Source organism: Pseudophryne corroboree, chromosome 6 (genome assembly GCF_028390025.1).
Source record: "Pseudophryne corroboree isolate aPseCor3 chromosome 6, aPseCor3.hap2, whole genome shotgun sequence".
Taxonomy (NCBI): Eukaryota; Metazoa; Chordata; class Amphibia; order Anura; family Myobatrachidae; genus Pseudophryne; species Pseudophryne corroboree.
In genome coordinates, this window is record NC_086449.1 from 94,692,665 (window position 1) to 94,717,091 (window position 24,427).

Below are 24,427 nucleotides of genomic sequence, written 5' to 3' on the forward strand. Positions count from 1 at the left end.
TGGAATCCAACGACCAAAAAGCTTGTCAAGTCTAGAAAGTCTAGAAATAACATATTCAAAGCAAAAGTCACAGAAAAGCTGGAAATTTATACGCAGAACAAGTATGTGTCAATGGTCATGCCAGCAGCTGGAGATTTTTCTGAACCAGAGGCTACCAGCGTGGAAATTTAACTATAGAAAAGTATCAAATATTGGCAAGCCACCTAAGAGATAGGATGAAGAATTTGTAAATATTGCATTCAGTAAGCCTGTAGCAAAGGAAGTGTTAAAAGTGGAGTATGCTACTATACAGGCCCTATGTTGATACTCCTTCACGGAAACTTAAATCCCTGTACCAAGATGTCCACCAAGACTATTACAGAGCATGTATGGAGCCATCCTGAGACTGTGTGAGTGTACCATAGTTGGAGACAATAGTCTTCCACTTAGCTCAAGTGAGTGTGTTTAACTGTGATATAGAAATACTTGCCTAATCTCCTGGAAGTTGCAGGAGGCTCATGATTTTGGGGGAGGCCCGCTGCACCCACGAAAGAGCAGGCAGATCTCCTGCATCCAGCCCTCCAATTCTGAGAGCAGCCGCCATCACTGTAATTGCATCATCCCATTTTTGGTGCAGGACAACAGACTGAACTTATCTGTATATGCTCACCTCTGCATAGCCTGCTACTCTGCCTATATGCCTGCGACATCAGGGGCAAATGCAACATTTGTGGTGGGGGTTTTCCAAAGGTTTCATTTAAGAGTGATTGTTATCAGCCCATAAAGGATGCATAATTGGCTTGTACCAAGCTACTGTATAGCTTGCCTCAAACAAAGTGCAGATTAGGTAATACAGTACTGTACTGTACTTCAGACATATGCAGGCCAATTATCACAATAATTACTTACCAGATTCTCTCTCTGGCGTGATGATTGAGCACTCAGATCCACGGACTGCAACTAGGCATGTGCGGTAGCTCTACTCCACCCTGTATACAGCATGTAGTGGCCACTGGCAAGGCTGTGGGGAAGGGCTGTTTCCAGGCAACTGGAACCCCCTCCAGCAATTGCCTATGGATGTGCCCATGAGATGCTTCTTTTATGTATGAATGCACGGTTGCCACCCAGTAAAGCTTATCCAGCTATAAAGGAGAGGCATTTGGAATTGGGTGCATCTCTGATCAGGACCTTTGTTTAACCACTTGCTTTGCATGGTTGCATCAGATGTGACCACACCAGGCTAGGCTTTCCCTGACATGGTCACATATGATGTGACCAGTCAGAAAGGGGAAATGTAAGGGAAAAAAAACAGCCCCTCACCTTCCTGAGGGGCTCCGGGTGCTGCTGATTGGATCTGATGCCTGAAACGAGAAGTCACAATGTTCCGACCATCGATGGTCGCGATGCTCTGACAATTGATGATCACTATGTTCTGACCACTGATGGTAGCATTGATGGTTTTAAAAAAAATAAAATAATTTTATGGTTTGTTAAGTTGGTTTTGTTTTGTTTTTGTTTAAGCAAATAGTTTTGGACAATCTTTATTTAAATATTCTTAACTTAATTCAATCATAAAAAAACAACAATTTCTGAACGGTTTTTGGACAAAATATTAGTCAAGTTAAGTGGTTAAGCAAGATCACACAATGTAGCTGTAGGCTTCCCCCGAGCCAAGTTTTATTGATAAAATTTTTTTCTCATTCATTATTTTTACCTGGTTAAAGGGCTAATTGATGGCTAGTGTTTATTAGGCTTATTTTCTGTTAATGTTCATGTGTATTATAAACTGGCAAATAAGCACTTCAAAAGTTATATTTTAATCTCACTGCAGCATCTTTTATTCTGGGGGCCTGGGAGGTATTAAATCTATTCCATCCTGTGTCCTATAAAACCTGGCAAATTAACTAGAGAGGGGAATAGCAAGGGAAGATAGTCTGTGTAACACAATATATTATCCTTTCTTTTATGGATTCCAGTTCATATGACAGAGACCCAGTGTGAGATGTCCGGGGATTACTGCTGTGATCCGCTAAACAGCTCACTGTCTTTTCATATATATTCTTCTTTTTTCTTTCTAAACACTGCTAAACAGCGTGACGCTGAAAGTATCTTCACAAGATCACGTCAACTCCGAGAAAAAGAAGGAAATTGTTATGAATCTATTCACAAAGCGAGAGAGTCCTCAGTAGGGGAACCTGTGGACCATTACCTTGAAAAGCGTAACAGAAGCAGAGCTGGCTTTGTGAATGGTGCGGTGTAATAAAAATATAGCCCATTGAAATTAAGTTTGTTTTTCTTAGCATTTTCGAGTTAGGGTCATTAAAATGTAAGGTACCTTATGTCAGAGGTGTCAATAGGTGTGTTGACACCCAGTGTACAAAATAGAAACCTCTGTGTATGCCAAAAGCATGAGCGTCTGAAAATGGGTCTGGCCTTTCTGCACGCACCCGTTTTCATCACTCTGGTGGCATGACCTGTGGCTGCACTGCCGGTATATTCTCGGGAAAGGAGCGGGGTGCTGCATGATAATGTCACAGTGCAGCACCTGGATCACTGTCACTAAGGAGGAGATGGCATTTTGGTGTCACACCCTCTTAGGGGGACACTCGGTTGCATTTCGCACCCCCATAGTGATGCTTGTGCCTTATGTGCTCATATAGAATCTGCAAATTATCCTGTAACAGCAGTGATGAGGAGTTCCCGGTGCCAGCTGCTCTAGTCTCTCCTGTACTGGCTCCTCTATCCCTGCTACAGAGTTTCTATGTACAGGTGGCTGTGTTTCCCACAGTGACGCGAGCCCCACTCTAGCTGAAATTTAAAGGGACAAAGTGATATCATGTTTTGCGTCAGATTTGAATCTCCTCCCCATAAAATGTAGTCTCTGAGCACGGAACAGTGCCAGAGTATAGGCTCCAAAACCTTTCTCTATCTAATCTAGTGAAGTTGAAGTACTAATCTGTGAAATGACATTCCCGGTTCCGGTCTTCGTGTGCTGTTCTTGATTCCTGCCTTCCATGTTCCATTCCCGGATCCTGCCTCTGTGCTCCATTCCTGGAATCTGTCTTCCTTTACTCCATGAAGAATTGGGGGATACCATACTGTTCATAAGATATTATAATGTTATATCAATAAAGATGAAGAAAAAAACAGAATTAATATAAGAAAATATTTTTTAAAATAAATATACTGGTGGTGCACCCCGAGTCAGTGATTGGTAGACACACTAGGAAAGAAAGAAAAGACTCTTTGTGGGCGCACTCTAAGTTAATCAGAAAAGAACTGAAATAAGAGTAGATTAATACAAAATATTTTATTAATAAGTAGATTAAAAATTAGAACATTTGATGTATCCTAGACAGACCAACAAGTAAAAAAACACTTAACATGCATGAAGAAAAAGACCCACAAAAAAAGATCTCAATTAAAAATTAATGAGATGTAATAATCAAAGCCCAAAATGGGTCAATATATAAGGGACATGCGGATATGCCAGGGGTTATAAATTGGGCATGAATGAATCAGAATCAATGCATGAGTTCAGTGAGGTCCACTGATGTACCAATGAGAGTGTATATGTTCCATAAATTAAGGAGGGAGCTGAAGAGAAGGAAAATCCAAAGTGAGAGTAGTGAATCTGCTGTCAGTGTTAGACATGGAGTAAATGACTTGATCCAAGTCCCTACTGCATTAGGTCTTCCTAGGAGGTCTCCCATCCAAGTACTAGCCCAGCCCAACACTGATTAGCTTCCAAGAATGGATGGATTCGGGTATTTACAGTGTGGTATGATGGTAGGACCAATTCTGCTGCCCTAGCTCCGGGATCACTGATGAGAGTTCACAAAAGTTTAGTATGGAAAAATGGTATAGAATAGAAAAAGGGGGTGAATGGATATGCTGCCAGCATTAGGCAGTGATAAATAAACGGGGAATAACCAATTCCACCGTATATCACTGGATCGCTGGTGAGAGTCCAGAAATAAAGTGAGAAAGAGAAAAATAATAGCTCCTATGATAGAATATGACTACACACTAATTCTTGTACTAATCAGTTAATAATATAAATAAGTGTATCCTAAATAGGATATCTGCTCTGAATAACCGTATTGGCAATGGATTAAGAAAGTGCAGCTGAAAAAAATAGCTGAAAAGACAATTGTGATCTAATGTTCTCTGAAACTGATAATAGCAACAGTGGATGCAAGATAGTATCAAAACATTTATTAGTTCACAATGTTGTTAATTTCAGATACACAGTATCAACAAAGTATTCACGATACAAAAGCTAGTAGCAGTGGAAATATGTATTTTAAGGACCTGAGGACAGGCCTTACACTGACCACAGGGAAAAGAACCTGTTAGGTTCACAGATTTCTTAGGTTCTTTAACGAAATGACTTTGTACCAAAAGGTCCTTCATATTCCTGGATCTACTATTTCTATCTTGATTGATAGCTGGGGCTTAGTCATAATCCTATTATTCCAAAAGACTTTCCTCTTGGCCTAATATCATTGCACCATGACTCTTATCCTTTTATTGGATACTTTAATACACATCACAATTATAATAATTGTATTGTCATGCATCATTATTTTAATGATTATTTAATTATCATTTATTTTTGTTATACATGTCAATAATCACGTTCTCCTCTCTTATTGGCTTCTTTTCTCTTATGATTATCCTGAACACACATGATCCGTTACTTTGTAACAGTATTCGTTGGATATATGAGCACCTGAACAACTACCTAGTGATCAATACGAATGGACCAACTATGACTACTTCCAGGGAGTTACGTGGTGATCTACATTTCTGTTACCCAATAACACACTACACCCAGTTTTGTCTACTGAGTGATTGGTGCAATACTAGCACCAGTAGCATTTAAAAACCCCTAAGGCAGCTTGGAGCAGAGAGGAGTGATCAAGACCGGGACACGGGTGAAACGCGTCTCCTGCCCTCCGCCGGCCTGCCGCTTTGTGACTCGGACTACGTGAAATCAATGCCTATGTGACAGCAGGATACCTTCTGCATTTCTAGGACAGTATTTATTTTTATCTTGTCAGCACATATTATTTGATTTTTCCTGATGCCTAAATTGTATAGATAGGGAACGGTATATTATTTTATCTCCCGTGTAATCATTTAATCACTAAACTGTACATCCATTATTCGTATCGGCTAGTGTGGCCTTTTGTTAACTGTCATAGGACTCGCTTTACATTTGTATCCATACCTAATGCTCTCCGGTTGCTAAGGGTAACGGTTTAAACTATGAGACGTTATTCTTATGCAAATATCAGAATTAAACAATTGACTTACCACTGTGTGAGCTCACTTAGTGAGTTTCAGATTCACGTACTAGTCAGTACCATTGTTTATTATCTCAATTCTGAGATCTTATACATTTATACATATTTCCACTGCTACTAGCTTTTGTATCGTGAATACTTTGGTGATACTGTGTATCTGAAATTAACAACATTGTGAACTGATAAATTTTTTGATACTATCTTGCATACACTGTTACTATTATCAGTTCCAGAGAACATTAGATCACAATTGTCTTTTCAGCTATTTTTTTCAGCTGCACTTTCTTAATCCATTGCCAATATGATAATTCTGAGAATCCTTCTTTTTGATATTACATTAATCAGTACCTGATATCCTATTTAGGATTCACTTATTTATATTATTAACTGATTAGTACAAGAATTAGTGTGTAATCATATTCTATCATAGGAGCTATTATTTTTCTCTTTCTCACTTTAATGTTGGACTCTCGCCAGTGTTCCAGTGATATATGGTGGAATTGGTTATTCCCCATTTATTTATCACTGCCTAATGCTGGCAGCAGATCCATTCACCCCCTTTTTCTATTCTATACAATTTTTCCGTACTAAACTTTTGTGAACTCTCATCAGTGATCCCGGAGCTAGGGCAGCAGAATTGGTCTTACTATCATACCACACTGTAAACACCCGAATCCGTCCTATCTTGAAAGCTAAGCAGTGTTGGGCTGGGTCAGTACTTGGATGGAAGACCTAGTGCAGTAGGGACTTGGATCAAGTAATTTACTCAGTGCTTAACACTGACAGCAGATTCACTACTCTCACTTTGGATTTTCCTTCTGTTCAGCGCCCTCCTTAATTTATGGAACATATACACTCTCATTGGTACATTAGTGAACTTCACTGAACTCATGCATTGATTCTGATTCATTCGTGCCTTACTTATAACCCCTGGCATATTCGCATGTCCCCTATATATTGACCCATTTTGGGCTTTGATTATTACATCTCACTGATTTTTAATTGAGATCCTTTTTGTTGGTCTTTTTCTTTATGCATGTTAAGTGTTTTTTTACTTGTTGGTCTGTCTAGGATACATCAAATGTTCTCATTTTTAATCTATTTATTAATAAAATATTTTGTATTAATCTACACTTATTTCAGTTCTTTTCTGATTAACTTAGAGTGCGCCTACAAAGAGTCTTTTTTTTCTTTCCTAGTGTTCCTGTACTCCATTCCTTGTATCTGCCAACCAACTCCATAGCAGTCTGCCATATCAGTGTCCATATGTCTATCAGCATATTATCAATGTCTTACCCATTGCATACCAACCACCACACTTGGGAACACAGACAGGGCATCATCCTGCATGTTGTGTGCAGCAAAGCCCAAACCTACTTGCGGGGGGCCCTGGTGAATAAAGCCTGTATGTGAGACTTTGTGCTTCTGCCAATCCCTTTGGCATGGATTCACATTCACTATCCATGTGTGAATTTGTGACAGAATACTCTGGCATACAACATGGATGCCACTGGTAATCGTCCACCAAGAGAATTGCTGACAAATCTCCTTGCCAGAGCGTAGAAGCAAGAGCAAGACCAGGCTCAGATTGTGCAGTGCATACAGACACTTAAGCAGCTAGTTGGCACCATCCAGCAGGGCCGTAACTAGGTGTGTGCGCTGTTTGCCTTGCACACAGCGCACTTGTGATAGGAGCGCATCATGGCCCTTGACCCCGATTGGCCGCCCTTGCAGCAAGTGACAGACTGAGCCGGTTCTGTGCATCCACCCAGCTGCTCTGTTTCAAAGTGTTCCGGCAGCTCCTCCGACAGCCCTGGTGGTCCTAGTGTTTTACACGGCAGTAGCCGCAGATGCTATCTGACCATGACTGTCGGCTACAGCCACGGTCATGCGCGGGCAGCAACGGGCCGAAGTTACAGTGTGGACAGCGCTGTAACTCCTGTAAACTCCAGCGCTGTAACGCTGTAAAGTGAAGGTAATGTGTTACAGCGCTGCTCGGCCATCGCTACAACAGAAGAGAGGACCTGGTTCTGGGATGAGCTCCCTTGGAGCCGGAGTTGGGGGTGGATGGAGAGGTGGCTGCTGCTGTTGCTGCTGCTCTACTGCTCTGAACATCCTGGGTCTGCCTGTGGTACCGCTCATCATGTCATGTTTGCTGCCTATTGTGTGGAAAACGGGGACTCTGCTTCCTATTGTGTCGAAAATTGGGACTCTGCTGCCTATTGTGTAGAAAAGGGGGACTCAGCCTGCCTAATATGTAAAAAGGGGGAATCAGCCTGCCTAATATGTAAAAAGGGGGACTCTGCTGCCTCTTGTGTAGAAAAGGGGGACTCTGCTGCCTATTGCATAGAAAAGGGGGACTCTGCAGCCTATTGTGTAAAAAGGGGGATTCAGCCTGCCTAATATGTAAAATGGGGGACTCAGCCTGCCTAATCTGTAAAAACAGGGACTCTGCTGCCTATTGCATAGAAAAGGGGGACTCTGCAGCCTATTGTGTAAAAAGGGGGACCCAGCATGCCTAATATGTAAAAAGGGGGACTCAGCCTGTCTAATATGTAAAAACGGGGACTCTGCTGCCTATTGTGTAGAAAAGGGGGACTCTGCTGCCTATTGCGTAGAATAGGGGGACTCTGCTGCCTATTGTGTAAAAAGGGGGATTCTGCTGCCATAATATGTAAAAAGGGGGACTCTGCTGCATGTAAAAAGGGGGACTCTACAGCCATAATGTGCCAAAGGGGACTCTATCTGGTGTAATGTGTTTCAGGGACTCGTTCTGATGTAATGTGTGTAAGTGACATTACTGTGCTGCGTAATTTGAATAATGGAGACTAATGTACAGCGTAATATGAATTGGTATTATTTTGTGGCTATGCCCCTTCCCCAGGAAGCTACGCCCCTATAATTTTGGCACGTGCCTATAGCGCGCACCAACCCTGTTTTGGCTAGTGTGGGAGGGGGGGGGGGGGGGTGCCGATGATGTTTCCTTGCACACAGCGCTAAAATGTCGTTATATGGCACTGCCAACCAGCTGCCTATGGTACAGCTGGTGTGACATCTCCTGTGGTACCATTCAAGCTGCAGGATCTTCCTCTCCACTATGGATGCCGAATGCCTCAAAGTTTGATGGGGACCCCATAAGTTGTCAAGGATTCCTGAATCAGTGCTTGATTTATTTCAAGGGTTAGGTTGCGAATTTCCTACAGACAGACAAAGGTGTCTTACGTCATTTTGCTGCTGTCCAGAAAGGCTCTAGCGTGAGCTTCCATGCTGTGGAAGACGAATGGTTCGTTAGTCAATGACAGCACCAATTTTCTGGAAGCTTTCACAAAAAGTTGACTGGCTGAGTTTGCCAACAATAATCTCGTCCATGAGACTTCTGGTCCCTTTGTGTTCTTCATCCAGTAAGGTCTGCATCCTGTTCTACCAGAATGCCAACCTATTGGTCAGTATCATTTGGAAAGAGATTAAGAGGAATTTATACAAAGTATTTTCTCATTACAAGCTCTTCCTGACAGGAAGAGAAAAAGGACTCCTCTTTTTAAACCAGGGGATACAGTGTGGCTGTCAAATCCACATCTGCTCTACGATTAAAGGCCCTACTATGAAATTGGCACCAAGATATATCGGGCCATTTGAAATTATCCAGGTGAATAATCATGTGGCATTCTAATTGAGACTTCCAGGCAGACTTAGGATACCTAATACATTCTAAATTTCCTTTGCAAACCCTGGTTCTAAGTAGATTCTCAACACCTAGCAGACCTCCTCCTTCCATTTTATTTGATCAACAAGAGTGGTACAAGGTAAAACAAATCCTGCACTCCAAAATTTCTTGAGGCTCAGTTCAATTTAAAGTTGACTGGAAAGGATATGTTCAAGAAGAATGATGTTTGGTAAAGGTCTCACACATTCATGCACCTCGACTCCTTCGGAAATTTCACCAAATGTTTCCTAAGAAATAATTTTTGGAGTGTTCGATATCCAACCCGATAAGGGGGGAAATGTTACAGTACGCTGGAACCTGGTGCTCTCTTACTGGGTCAAGCAATACTGGGCCATAGGTTTGGCAGCAGGGCAGCAGGTTGGGAGTCCAGGCACCAACTGCTGTAGTCTCTCCCCATACAGCTCTTCTCTCCAGATTGCCACTGTTCCCATAAGGACGCATACGTTGATCTGTCTGAAATGTAAAGGCACATGTGCTCCAAATGTGGCATCACATTTGGTGTGAGATTTGAATGCTCTCCCTATAAAAGGGAGTCTCTGAGCACAGAACAGTGCCAGAGTATATGCTCCCAAATCTTGCTCCAGCGTTATAGCATCCTGCTAATGTGTGTTCTTCCTGTGAAGTTACCTTCCCAGTTTCTGTCTTCTTGTGCCATTCCTGATTCCTACCTCCCGTGCTCTGTTCCCAGTTCCTGTCTTCTTGTGCTCTTTTCCTTGTTACTGATGTCCTGCTCCGACACAGTCTAACGTCCCAGTGTGCATACACCTATCAGCGTGTTATCAGTGTCTGCTCCAGTCCATGCCAAACTCTGTACCTGGGAACCCAGGCAGAGAGCCGCGGCCTGCCCAAACCTCCTTGTGGGGGTCCCTGGTGAACACCACCAGCACGTTAGACTCTGCACCTCTGTTCAGGGTCTCTGCCAATCCCAAGGTATGGATCCGCATCCACTATACACTAATGAGTTTGCGGCATATCCATGCATAGTAACACAGCACAATCGGTTAGAAATTAGCTTTGATCACTTTAATGCAAAGGAATATTACTCATTGGCCAGTCAATGATTAGGTTTGGGCTGTGCTGTAACAGTACAGCAGTGCGCCATGTGATGGCTCCGCCCCTAAACATGTGATGTCATTAGCTTACACCTAGAAGGTGGGGCCTCCAGGTCTGGGAAGTAGAGCACTGCCTGGAGTGTCCTAATTATGCTCTGATTGGCTCTGCAGTAGCGCTACTGTCTGCAGGGTAACTGGAACAGCACCCTGCTAGCCATATACAGGTGCTGTTGGGAGCGATGTGGCTACCTCCAGGGTCCTACCTCCTGTGTGACGGCCCCACTCACACACCCCTAGTTAGGGCCCTGATTTTGGGGTTCATCCATTTACATGAGAATAACAGTTTTTCTAGTTTATTAATTTCAAGTTTCTTTCCTATGTTAAACTAATTAAATGTAAACCTGTAGGTGGAATGAGCTAGCAATCCAGAGTAAATTTGTATGATGTGTTATGTATTATGGATTTAATTTGCATTATGTATTTTAAAATAACAATTTATACTTAACATGACATAATTTTGCTATTTTGAAATAGCGCGTGGTAGTCAAGAGGCTACGGAATCCTCTCATAAATATGGCAGAGTTTATGTATATTTCAAAATAAATAATTAAAATCTCCGTTTAGGTTTGCACTAACAGCATTTTTATGGGGATGTTTTGTAGGAACATTATTAGTCAAGACAATGATAATTTGGAAGCTACAGATGTTGCCATGCTATTCTTTGCTATATGGCATGTCTGGCTGCAACTATTCGCAGCTGGCAATCACCCTATTAATTCCTAATGCAGCGATCGAGGAATTAATGGAGCGATCACGGCTACAAATAGTCATAGCCCAGTGCGCCATGCAGCACGCCGCATTGCAGCAAAGATGAACATGGCTACATCTGTAGTCCCTTACCAGTGTAAAGATTTTGGCTCAATTCCAAGTTTAAAATAAGGTTCTAGCACCAGATTTTAGGCCAAATTCTAGGCTGATTATCACACAATGTAGCGATTATTGGCAGACTGTACATGTGCTGTGATCGCATGCGCAAAGGTGCCGCAAGCAATGATGATTACATCACTAAGTGACAGGAAGAGACCGTTTGGAGGTGTTTAACAAATAATTTATTGGGAGAGGTTGGGAAAACGCAGGCATGGCATGGCACTTTTCGGGGCGTGTATCTGCCATCAGCTGCAAGCTCGTACATGCAAAAGCATGGCGCCTGTGCCGCTACTGCTATGTCCAGTTTCCATAACTATAGACCAACCCTTTCCCCCGATGCTCCTCGTATTTGTGTATAGGCTGCGAATGTGTACGCAATTGCGAATAAGTCTGCAGTGGCTCCACTAAGCATCTCTTTCATTTCTGCACTGCAGCGCCAGTTGCTAACATTAGCAGTTCCATAGCCTAGAGAATCGCAATTGCATTTGCGTGCAAACATGACTTAGGACCTTGGGGGCCTAATTCAGACCTGATCGCTCGCTAGCATTTTTGTACTGCTGCGATCAGGTCAGAACTGTGCATGCGTATGCACCGCAATGCGCAGGCACGTCGCACGGGTACAAAGTGGTTTGTTGCTCTGCGATGGGTTTGTGCGAAGAATCCATTCGCACAGCCGATCGCAAGAAGATTGACAGGAAGAAGGCATTTCTGGTTGTCAACTGACCATTTTCTGGGAGTGGTTGGAAAAACGCAGGTGCATCCAAGCATTTGCAGGACGGGTGTCTGACGTCAATTCCGGTCCTGGACAGGCTGAAGTGATCGCAGCGGCTGAGAAAATCCTGGGCTACTCAGAAACTGCACAAGATCTTTTTGTACCACTTGGCTGCACATGCAATCGCACACTTGCACAGCTAAAATACACTCCCCGGTAAGCGGCGACTATGGGAACGCAGGACTGCAAAAAACAGCTAGCGAGCGATCAGGTCTGAATTACCCCCTTTGTCCAAAACTCATATACTCAGAAATTTTTATGTCAAATTTCTGGAATTCTATATTTGCTTTAAAAACACATTTTTATTCATGGAATTAAAAAAAAAAAAAAAAACCTTAGCATATACCTCTTATTAACTGTTCTTCGGGGTAACCTCCCCCCAAAAAAATCATCGTCAGAACTACTTATGCACTAAAGTAAATATCTGGGGACTCCTGTCTGTAATCATTTCGTGCCTGTTAGCACCAGTCTGTGTATGAATTTGCGCGAGCTCTGTTTACAGTTCAGATTTTGAAACGAAATTGAGCCGAACGACAGTGATCAGATCCTCCTTGGTTTCATACAACCCAAGACAGTTGCAGAGTGAGAGCTTGAAAGAACAATATAGAATGCATTTGAACTTTTAATACAATATGCTGATTCATGTATTATCGCCTATAATGTTTCCAGTTGTGTTTTTTATGATCCTGATGAGTTATTTTTTTTAAACTATACACATGCAATAGGTCCTATGTGCAATGTACGTACATAGAAAAACAATTCTTCTTTGTTGGTAAATAACTTTGTTTAACTCTATTAAACCTTGTAGCACTAACTCATCATCACTGGCCCTCATGGAGCAAAGCAACCCAAAATATAATATCTCCATTTATGCATATGAAATAGTTGTAGTTATGAAAATTGAAAATCTAAATATTTTAGGACACTGTAGAGTAGGAAATAGATCCATTAATAATAATTCTACTATTGCTGAAATGACAACTGTGTATAGAGTAATTGCTTTCTGTGAATTTAAGTCAGTTGACAGGTTATCTGAAGCCCCATTAATGTTTTTTTTTCCACATTGGCATGTTATTTCAATAAGGAAGCCTTGAAGTGATCTTCTGTAGCTTCAATCTATTTGTAGTTCTGGGATCCTGTAGCCGGAAATCAATTAGCTACAATATACCCAGGCGGAGGAGATTTATAAACAATTCCATTGGCTTGGGCTTGCATTTTGATTACTTAGACATGGGAAGCTTTCACCGATCACAGCAAGGGAAAACCCTACCATGTGTGACTGCACATAAACCAGATTAAAGAGAAAAACCATATGTTATCTATTTTTGATGTAAAATTTAATTTTTTTAATAACAGCTAAGAGCTTCCAAAATCATCAGAAGTCTATACACAGATTAGGTGCAAATCACTACAACTTAGGTTATTGGAGAAATCAGGTATTTAACCAATTCTATGTCACATTGCTGCCATGTTTGAACTTATTATTACTATTATTATTATTATTATTATTATTATTATTATTATTATCCTTTACTTATATTGCACCACAAGTACAGGGTAAATAAACATAGTTGCATCAACAGATGACACTGACATAAGTATAAGGATGGCAGAAGCTATGGTATTAGCTGCCGTTGAGGATGTTTAATTAAGAGAAGATTAAACACATGAGGGTTGAGGGCCCTGCTCATGAAAGCTTACATTCTAAAGGGGAGGGGCAGACAGACAACTCATAATATAATATAACTCATATTATAGCCTATAGAATGGAGATTAATGTGTACACTACATACCATAGTTTATGTAGTTATTTCACATTGGATATTATGCACAGTTATATTTATTTTAGATAAAAATAAAGTGGATGGACCCTGATTTAATTAACTGGTCAGCCAGTCAGTAGAGACTTAGTTATGACATCATATATGGGGTGGCGACTGGACATAAAAGGCATAGAAGTAATTTGTTCTGGGTCAGACTGGGGGGATAAATTATGATTTAGAGCTTGTACCTGGATTTCCTGCCATTCCACCCACGGACAAATAGGCTGAGTGTTATTCTAGAAGTTTCTCCATTTTTATTTGAAATTGCAGCACATTTGTCTATGAAACCTGTAACCCTTTTTTCTTTATAACATTTATGTAACTTAGCATTGTACTTCTTTTGTAAATAAAGTGTTCTTTATTAGTCTGTTTCATATATGCTCCAGAGCCCGCCTTTGCGGAAGTTATTGGAGCACTAAGGTTACACTATAACTGTTTATTGCGAGAAGTAGGGGGATACCAAGCTGACTTCTTGGTAGCAAACTCATGAGTCTACACACTTGTAATAGAGTGTTAGGGGACTTGTGGCTCCTATTTAATTACCACAGGTGGTGGCGGTAAAGTATATGGTATAATGGGCAGAGAGGTAGAATATTCTGAGTATTATATTTGGCTCTGCCCTCACTGCATCCGGACCTGGGGATTTGCGCAATCGCAATCCTGGCGCTAGTGTGATACAAGTTGTCATAGAGTGCAAATGTCATAGACAACTACTGGGGACCATGGCAATTCATTTGAAATATTAGTATAGCACAGAGGTTCCCTAATGCAGTCCTCAATGCACCCCAATGGTCCAGGTATTAAATGTATCCATGCTTGGCCACAGGTGACTTAATTAGCACAGTCAATTTGATTTAACCATCTGTGCTGAGCCTTGGATATACCTAAATCCTGGACTGTTGGGGTGCCTTGAGGACCGCGTTTGGGAACCTCTGGTATAGCATATGCTTTAAATAGTTATATGTGATTTATCTATCAATATTAAACCCCTAAATTTGTATGATTGGAAGGTTAGAACAGGATGGAAGTGTCTATTGCACTCAGTGTCGGACTGGGGCATGTAGGGCCCACCGGAGGAATGCAGTGGTAGGGGCCCATGTTAGGGGTGTGGCCAGTCTGCAGAGGGGGTGTGGACTGCCACCTCACTGGTTTGACTAACCATTAAAGAGTGCAACGTCTGGGCCCCTTCATATATATATATATACAGTAAATTCAGCTGCAGCATGCATGATAATGTACCAGATTAATAACAGCAATGCACTGAAGAAAATACATCATAGTCCAGTATAAGGTAACATATGTATAATGTATCATTCAAGTGCACAGTCTGGAACCTGATCCTTAGAGCAGGAGGTGGGCCCACAGGCAGTAGGGCCCACCGGGTGTTTCCCCTGTACCCCTGTGGGCCAGTCCAAGCCTGATTGCACTAAACATGTATAGTACATCAGAATTGAGGCTCATTATGAACTGGAATTGAGGGATACCAGAAGCACTGATGTGGCTTCACAAAAGTTTGATATACAGTACCTAATGCTGGCACTGCAGGAATCTTCCTCTGAGCAAATAAAAGGATGATGGGTAGTGTAGGGTAGATTGGGGGTGCTCATCACCAGAGTAGAATAAGAGCACTGTGACACCAAACGATTATCAGGGATGAAATTAATTTTACACCTGGTGCTCTAAATCAGGCCTGGCTAACCTATGGCTCTCCATCTATTGTGAAACTAATAGTCCCAGCATGCCCTGTCACTGTTTTGCTATAGGAAATGCTAAAACCGTGACAGGGTATACTACTGTAGGTTGTGCAGATTCACCATAGATGGAGAACCACAGGTTGACCAGGCCTGTCCTAAATGAATGAACTAAGTCTTCCAACTTATGTAACTCTCTTTACCACTGGCCAGAATATCCTCCAAAGTTTTCATTATATACTCTCTCAAAGTATATCTTATTTATGGGGCTAATTCAGGTTGGATCGCAAATCGCGATCCAACCGTAATTTTTACGATCCAGGGAGTAGCCGGAGCGTTGCGGGGGTGGTGCGGCACAAATGGGGGGCGGAGTCAGCTGAGTGGGGGCATGTCGTGTGCGTGAACACGGCAGCTGTGTGATGTCACATGCAGCCGCCGTGATCAGGGAGAAGGCGGTGGGTCTCCTGTAGGCACCGGCAGGAGGCTTCCAGTATTTCTGCTAACAAGCAGAAATTGCAATCACTCACAATTTATGCTTGTTGAAGAGGGGGAGGCTCCGGTCAGCATGCTGGGCGGACTTGCCCAGCGATGGACGGCCACCAGCATGCTAGGAAAAGGATAGCAAATTCTGCTGAATTATCCCCAATATACTTACCTACAGTCCCCAATATACTTACCTACAGTCATTCTGAATATTCTACCTGACAGGGCCGCTCAGAGGAATTTGGGCCTTAGTGAGGCTTCTAATTGGACCTGGCAAAAGCTGATGCTGCTAATACAGCCTAGGAGATAATGATGTGAGGACCAACAGGAAACTATTGTCCATGATGTCACTGTCAGGCTTACAAGAAGCAGTAATGGAAGTGAAGTCAAGATGTGAACATTCAGAATGTCAACATGTTAGAATGAAAACTGATACTATGCCATCATCCACAATGTTGACATCAATATCATGTCGACTTGTTCAAAATGTCAGCATTGAGAATAATGATTGTAACAATGTCGACACATGCAAATTGTTATGTTGGTGTTAGACTACAATTAGGGTTAGGGTTAAGGTTAGGGATAGGCTGCAATTAATGTTAGAGTTAGTTTCAGGCTAAAATAGTACTGTCAGAATGTTGACGGTGAACATTCAAAATGTTTTATCAACATGTTGACATGCAGATTGCAGACATCCTGCATTTTAACTTGGCATGCTTCACCCAGTGGATCAGCAGGTGCGGCTGGATTTAACTTTGACAAAACGATTACTTACTATCAGTGGCAGTTGCAGAGGTGGGGCTGCAGCACAGTCCAAAATTCAGATATGGTAGTCACACCAACTGTCACCCCAAACACTGCCAAACATCACCGGCCGGGACTCACTGGCAGTTGGTGTGGCTCCTCTATTTGAATTTTGTACTGTGCTGCAGCCCCATCTCTACAACTGCAGCTGATTATCACTACTTCTCTGATCCCAAGGTAGACCTTCTCCACTCAGTGCCCCATTACTCATATATGCTTTGTTCTCTTTTTAGTTGTTATTTGTATCATGTTTTATATGTTATCCTGCCTATCTGGAACTGCAGTGTGTAGTGACTTCTTACAAATGATGATGATGATGATGATGATGAAGACAACGACAGTGATGATGATAAACATTGATCCACAGAATGATGTTTATACTGTGTGGAATTATACTGTTCTATAAATTGATACTCATAACTTTAAAAAAATCTTTCCTTTTAAAATATCAATTTAAAACATTTATGCTCATACCTGACATAGAACATAGTAATTAATGAATTAAATAAATGTAATATATTCACATGTACTATCACATGCACAAGACTTTTGTGTATCTGAACCAAACCAAAACAAGGGGTGGCTCTCAAAATCATCGAGTCTTCCCGCGGTTTCGACTTCAGATTTTAAATGCAAATATTGGGTTTCAATTTACAAAGATGACATGATTTTAGTTATTTTTATCAATTTTTATTGATGATTATCAATTTTCTATCTATTTTAAACCGTACCGAAATCCAAATCCGAACCAAAACACTTGAGGGTGGTTTTACCAAAACCAAAACAAGATGATGAACTAGAACCAAATCCAAAATCAAAATATGGGGTCCGCGATCATCTCTGTTTTTTTCTACATTTTAGGTGCTAAATACTGCAGTTCGCTGAGCTGACATTTTAGATAGTACATTTTAATAAGTAGTAATGTATGTATAATAACAGTTATAGATTGTAAGCTTGCGAGCAGGGCCTTCCTACCTCTATGACTGTTTGTTATTACCCAGTTTTGTTATATCATTGTTTTGTTATATCATTGTTATTTCCAATTGTAAAGTGCAACGGAATTTGCTGTGCTGTATAAGAAACGGTTAATAAATAAATAAATAAATAATAACAGTTAGATTTTATTTATATTGAGTGGGATATAAGTGACACATACTCTAATGATCCCAATGATATCAAGAGTGCCATCTTTGGAACATTTTATTGTGCTGTGTTAGTACTGGGAGTGCTGTGTTCTGAGACGCACCATTACTGTGATTTAGGAGGCGCCATCTCTCCTAAAAGCGGATGATCAAAAGACTAAGCAGTATTGTAGTTGTGCCAGAATGGATTTCTATCGCCTTTCTTTCCATCATTTTGTGTTGCATCTTTAAAGACAACAATTTAGTGAAACATATTATTATTGGGGTAAAAAAAAAATCATCTCTATAACTTTGAATCTTCTAGATCACAGGTTCTCAAACTCGGTCCTCAGGACCCCACACAGTGCATGTTTTGCAGGTCTCCTCACAGAATCACAAGTGAAATAATATGCTCCACCTGTGGACCTTTTAAAATGTGTCAGTGAGTAATTAATACACCTGTGCACTTGCTGGGTTACCTGCAAAACATGCACTGTGTGGGGTCCTGAGGACCGAGTTTGAGAACCCCTGTTCTAGATGTTTTAAACTTGAAACGTGTGTAGCTGAGGCTGTTAAATTGCAGCCATTTACGGAGCTTGTATGTTCTTAGAAAGTAATATATTCCTATTTTTGCAAGAGTTCGCTGACATAAATTCCAGATAAGCGTGCGCCAGAGTTACAGCAGCAAATTAGCTACAGCGTCAGCGAGACCCCTATATGGAAAACTACTGTAAGCTCAATGCTGTATTTTAACATGGGAGAGACCAGAATTTAAAATAGCTCCTCTACTTAAATTGCTTCCATTTGTGAAAAGTGATTGGTTGCTATGGGCTACTATGTTATTCAGGGTTTTTTTTCCACCTGCCCTTGTATTAGTTTGTTATTATTCTAGAACTGTGTGCAGTACTATATACATTAGTGTACTATTACATAAAGCACATAAGACTAGAAACATCGCATAAGTTTACTATTACATAAAGCACATTGGATATGGGATTCTGGCAGTCAGGATATCAAAGGTCACAATACAGACAGTGGGATCCCGACTGCCATAATGCCAACACTTTTGTCCTTACTAAACTAACCCTACCACTTACCCTTTCCCTAACCCCAGCCCTTTCCAACCCGCAGCCTAACCATAGCCCCCCCACCTCATAGCTTAACCCTCCCCCTAGTGTCTAACCCAAACCTCCCCCACACAGCTTAACCGTAACTCTCCCCTGTCGGGATTCCAGTGTAGGGATTTTGACCGGTATCAGGATTCCGGCACCGGTCTTCCGACCACCGCCATCCCGTCCCTTCTTCTGGACTTTTTACCGAAGTTCCATCTTAGCTGATATGATTTACCTGACATGCTGTATTATATCTGTAGTCTGGTAGGGAGAACATACCATTATTTTAAACTAAATGTTTTAAAAGTTTGTCTCTGTATTATTGTTTCTACCCGTTGTTGGCTTATTAAATGATAATTTGACCTACTACTCTATACATATGTCCTTTGTTTCCATGTGGATTCATTGATACCATTTTACGTGGAATTGGGAGGAAAAATATATATCCTAGTATTAATGGTTTAAATTGACCAGTTTAAAAATCCCGGGATACTCTTATGAGATAGCTGCTATAGGGTAAGCACGATACCTAAAGGGACTTTTGTCCCATACAGTATGGTGATTTTAGTCCTGGGAAAATGATATCACTCTGATTTTGAGCACCTCGTTGCGTGATTGTAATAGTCATAGATTAATACTAAATTGTGTGTTTTTATATTGTTTTACATGTTTTGATACTTGGTCTGAGAATCTAGTAAGAAAACCTTTGCGGTGGACACGGGCACATTTAGGGTTGAGGGCACCCCTAGGAACAACAGAAGCCCCCCATTTTATTATTTTGATTGGGTATAAGCCCTCATTTGATGATAGTCAATTTAATAGAAAAATAAATGAAAAAACACTGTTTACTTTTTTTTATTATGCATACACATACCACACTTAGGACGACAAGTATTGGTCGACAGTAACTAGGTCACAAAGATTCTAGGTCAACAGGGTTTCTAGGTCGACATGTTCTAGGTCAACAGGTCAAAATGATTTTTTTTTACTTTTTTGGTGTTGTTTTCTCCGCACAGTGACCAGGAACCCCAATTAGTGCACCATGTACCCTTGCATGGCGAGCGAACTTCGGGCAAGGTTACTATTCTCAATCATAGTCCACGTGGATCGTTAAGTATTAAAAAGTTCAAAAAAAGAAAAAAAATGTGAAAAACTCATGTCAACCTTTTGACCTGTTGACCTAGAACATGTCGACCTAGTTACTGTCGACCAATAGTGGTCAACCTAGACATGTCGACCTAAGTGTGGTCGACCTAGAGACCGGATACCGTTACTGGTACATTTCAGTCTGACAGTACTGACACAAGCATCCAAGTGCCACTGCCCAACAGGTTTGAGAGATTCTGTGGAACGACGACTGTTGTTCTGAAATTTCTGTAGGACCTACACAGTCCTACAGACTGTGTGTGTAGGTGTGTGTATATATATATATATATATATATATATATTGTGTTTGGAGGATTTAGTGGTCCTCATACATATACATAAACTCTCAGAGTATACATATACATAAACTCTGGAGTCCATGACAGGTGAGGCAGTGGTCCTCCCCACGCCCCCCCTCCTACCTTGGCTGCACATCTCTGACCATAACTCACCAAATTTCCAACAAGATATACTGCTGCACCTGTGTATAATGCCCACATGCACCCTTGGGCTCATATATTCTGTGTAAATATGGCTCTGGTACTAGCCTCCTAAGGCATTTGCCTTACCGAACGTCCCTGGTATGTGTGGCAGCTTCGTGGTTGTGCCTTGGGACCAAAGGTAAAACATTCCCAAGACAAGCTGGCAAACTCTTCACTTACTTTCCATAAGATTAGCTGAAGGCTGCATAAGCCTGAGGCCATATAAGAGCCCAATTTTTTGTGATTGGTTGTTTATGACTAAGCAGTTGCTAGGTAGATTAGTGTTTTCTCTGGTATTTTTCCTATAGGATTATAGGGCTGTCCGTCATAGGTTTAGGGGTTGGTCTCGGAATAATATATAAGCCATAGTCATGTGCCTCAGGCTTCCTCTTGCCATTTTGGAATGGCCCAGGAAGGCTGAGTACTTGACTGTTTGTCATAGTGTCTTTATTGGTTTTATGTCCTTTTTATTATTTCTGTACGATTAGCTGTTCCCTCTGCCCTCCTCCTCTCTCCTCCTGTCCCTCTTTTGCAGTGCCCTGTGCCTCCTTCCCCACATCTGGCATCCGCGCCCCCGCAGGTCGCCCCCCCCCTCCCGTCGCCTCTTGTAGGCCGCGGGTGCCGCAGCGTGTACTGAGCGCGGTCTCTCCTGCAGCAGTCCCCCCATCCCTTTGGTCTCAACGTGGTCGGACCGCGGCGGCCAGTGCCGCTGATTCTGCTGCTCGCCCGGCGGGCGTGCTGCCTCGACCGCGGCGGGTGGTGCTCTGGCGGGTCGGGGTCGTCCACGATGGGCATAATATGCGGGTGGCTCCCTCACCCGGTCCTCCGGCTTTGCGGCGCGTCCCTCGTCCCCTCCCCTGTTACGGCTCCGGACAGCGGCACTGGGCCCACGTGGTGCCTGGTGTACTGGAGCGGGCCGCCGGCGGGGGAGGGGGGCTGCGGCCGCGGGGGTCCACTGATTCAATGGGGCAACAGGTGTTCCCTGGGTTTTGGGTTTTCCGTGTTGCTGCCCCTGTGCTCCCCCACGCGGGGGGGGGGTCAGGTTTGGGTTATTTTCTGTTCTGGGGGGGTAGTGGTGTGGGTACCCGTGCTTTTGGGGGATGGGTTTTGGCGCAAGGGGTCGCCGGCCCCTGTCCTGGGTGTCACCGGCCTAATAAATGGGGTATTGCACGGGCATTACAGTTCGTAGCTCCGGCTCGGGCACCTTGGCCTCCAGTGGCCGGGCTACGGGTGCGGAGGTCGCAGCGTCCCCTCCCGTGGTTGGCGCAGTGCTGGCGCCGCAGCGGTGGGATGGCCTGTCGCGCAGTGCCTTGGGGGTAGTGGGGGGCTGCCAGATCGGCTTCCTGGGGGAATTTTTTTGGTTGACTTTGGACCCTGGGCTCCCGGGTGTTACCGCCTGGGGCCCCCAGCTTGCACATAGAGGTGGGTGGACTTTTTTGTTGCTTAGGGTCGACACTGGGGGTCGTGTCGCGGGGGTTCCTCATGGGGCGCTGCGGTACTACGTTGTGCCCCTGTGCCCACCGTGGGCGCTCTTCATGGTCCCCAGTCCACTGGGTGGGTGGGTGCGTTCATCTGCCCCCTCCTGTTGGTGGCTCTGTTGGTTCCCCTCGGCTGGGTGTGGTGGGGGTTGCTGATGGTTTTTTCCAGGCCCCCCTGGCTGGCTCCCATTGTTGGCTGGTCCCTTCTTCCCTTCATCCGCGCCGGTCCCTCCGGCCCCAGCCCCTCGCTGTTGCGCAGCCATTCCCCACCCCGTCCCAGCGACACTTGGTTGCGCGGCGGTTCCTGTTCCCTGTTTGCGCTCCATCTTTTCTTCCCAGCTGCATGTTTTCCTGTTCGGGCGTCGCCTGGACCGCGGATTGGGGGTCCGTGAGTCGAAGGCCAGTAGAAGATTCGGGGTCTGTTGGAGAGGTTCGGTCGGGATCGTCATCGGCTGGAGTGGTTCCGAGTCTATCAGGTAACAGTGAGCATGCTGTTTCTTTGTTCTTTAGCATTGTTTTGTCTAGTTTGTGTTTCCTCGTTTTCCCCGGGCGCCCGCGTAGAGTGGCCTAGCTTACTGAGCGTCGCGCGGCTGCAGGGCAGGGGAACATGGGGGTGCCGGTGGCTGCGGGCATGTCGGCTCCCTGATGTGTTGGTGGCAGGTTCATGGTGCTATGTAGGTAGTAGCGGGCTGTGCGGGCGGTGGGATGGCGGTTTTGCTGCTGCACTGGGGCCGGGGGTAGCACGGACAGCCCTTCCGCTGTTCCCGTAGGTGCCCATGTCTGTCATTTTGTCTCAACCAAATGGGGTTTTGTTTCTACTGCCTTTTCGAATGCTTCCTGCAGGGGGCGTTTTTCTGTTTGTTGACTGGTCCTGGTGTTTGGGTGACATTGCGGTCGGGTTTCCTGCTGTTTGGAGTTGTGCTCTGCGTCCGCTTTTCACCATCTTCCCGTCTCTGGTGTCCGTTTCCTATTTCTGGGGTTTTTTCGTTGGGGAGCATTTTTTCTGCATTGGTTTTTCTGTGACCTGTTGGTTTGGTTCTGCACGTTTTGCATGGCTATAACTTACAGGCCGCTTTTGGTGCTGGCTCAGTGCTGTGTTTTCTGTCTCAGGGTGCTTCCTGGGGGTGGTTCCCGTTTTCTTTCATGATCGTCGGCCTCCCTCCCCCTCGGCCCTCCACCTGTATGTCATCTGGTTCCCAGCAGTTGGCGGCGCAACGTTTCCCTGCGTGCGACCCGGGCATGTCCCCTGGGGTGCGAGGCATGGTTGTGCTTCCTTTACTACATTCCGTTCATTGGTGCCTGGGACGGCTAGTGAGTTGTCTTTTTGCGCCTGATTTGTGTATACGGGTGGCCGGGTCGGTCCGGCGCCTTTGGACTGGATAGGGCGGCTCCTCCCGTGCTCTGGACGATGGCTCCGATGACAGGGTTTCATTGGCTTTTGGGGGTAGGTTTGTTTGCTCCGGCGAGGTGGTTTTTTATTAGGTCGCCTTAGGTACTTTGAGGGCCTTGGTCTGAGGGTTTTTTTCCCGGGTTGGCAGGTCCGGGGCGGCTGCCCTTTGCGGGCACTTCTTTTCGCTCCGTACTACTGTGGCTGGCTGATATCCATGGCCTTCATGGGATGGGCGTCGGGGCATCCTATGGCTGCAGCTGTTGCGTGGGCTTGTCCATTTCGGTATATTTAGGTGAAGTTGCGGTGGTCCCGTCTGGGTCCGGCCAGGCGGGGCGTAGTCTGGTTCATGCAGGTTGCGCTGTTCGGGCTAGTTTTCACGCTGGTTTAAATCGGGCGTGCCGGGTCAGTGGATGGTGACCGGTGACTGGTCATTTTTGTACTCCGGTTTGCCTGTCGGTGGTTTTCTGGTGGGGCGCCTGGATGGTGGTCGGTTCAGCAGCACGGGTACGGTGGGTTCTGGGCTGCTGGGGATATGCGTGATATACAGCCTCTGGGCGTTTTGGGTATGGTTTGGGCTATTGATACCCGTGTCCTTGCAGATCGGGGCTGTTTGTGCATGCTGCATTGGCGGGTTTTTCAGCGGCAGCGCTTCGGGTGCTGGGCTGAGGGGAGTCTATGTGCTATGCAGACTCTGTTCGTTTGGATACGGTTTTCGGGCTCTGGTACCCATTCCTTGCGGACTGGGGGCCGTTGCGGGTGCTGCGGCACGTTCTTCAGTGGCAGCACTTCGGGTGCTGTGCCGCAGGGACTGTGCTTTGTATGGTGTTTTAGGATTGGGGTGGGCAGCCACAGAGTCCGCCACGACAGCTATTCAGGAGCTGGGCTGTTGGCGGTAGGCTTCTTAGGTCCTATTCCTTGCGGATTGGGGTGGCTACCATGCGGCTGCCACAGGGTCCTCCACAGCAGCTTTTCAGGAGCTGGACCGTTGGAGGTATACTTCTTAGGTCCTATTCCTTGCGGAGTGGGGTGGCTACCATGCGGCAGCCACAGGGTCCTCCACGACAGCTGTTCAGGAGCTGGGCGTTTGGAGGTATACTTCTTAGGTCCTATTCCATGCGGATTGGGGTGGCT

The 24,427-nt window shown here is 44.2% G+C and overlaps 1 pseudogene; it reads right to left on the reverse strand.

The window, feature by feature from the left end:
* Window positions 1-3,655: 3,655 nt before the first annotated feature.
* Window positions 3,656-3,774, reverse strand: LOC134938374 (5S ribosomal RNA; annotated as a pseudogene).
* Between the last annotated feature and the right edge of the window lie 20,653 nt (window positions 3,775-24,427).